Genomic DNA, 501 nt, shown 5'->3' with positions numbered 1-501 from the left:
TTTGTATTCATTGGTATCTGTTTTTAAGACATCCTAAAGTGTATTCAAATGCAGCATTTCACAGGAATATGTACTGTATCGTTTTCCTGTTTATTGTGCTGATAGACAAGACAAAATTATTTAGGAAATCTGTAAAATAAAGTGGATAAAAAAAACACACACAGAAAATTAACAAATCATTTTATTTGTGGAAATTAAGGTCTAAGGATATGTTGCCTCCTCATGTAGTGACTCAGCTATACAAAGTAATAACCAGGTGATATATTGTCTCCCCACTGACTAAACCAGAAATAGTTTTTCTTAATTTTATTTGTTTACTTTCATAAGGAAAGAACCTTTCTTCAACTGGGGTGTTCAGGGATAGTAGTATCTTCCTTAACCACATTCATGAAAGAATTTTATGAAACCAGTGTTAAAAGTATGCAAGAAAAGCAAAGCTAAAACTGCCCTTATTAAAGAAGTTAAAGTACCAACCATTCAGGCTTTGCCATTAGAAGTGAG

The sequence above is a fragment of the Tachypleus tridentatus genome, chromosome 7, assembly GCF_004210375.1.
Source record: "Tachypleus tridentatus isolate NWPU-2018 chromosome 7, ASM421037v1, whole genome shotgun sequence".
NCBI classification, from domain to species: Eukaryota; Metazoa; Arthropoda; class Merostomata; order Xiphosura; family Limulidae; genus Tachypleus; species Tachypleus tridentatus.
Note: the sequence above shows the minus strand (reverse complement) of the source record.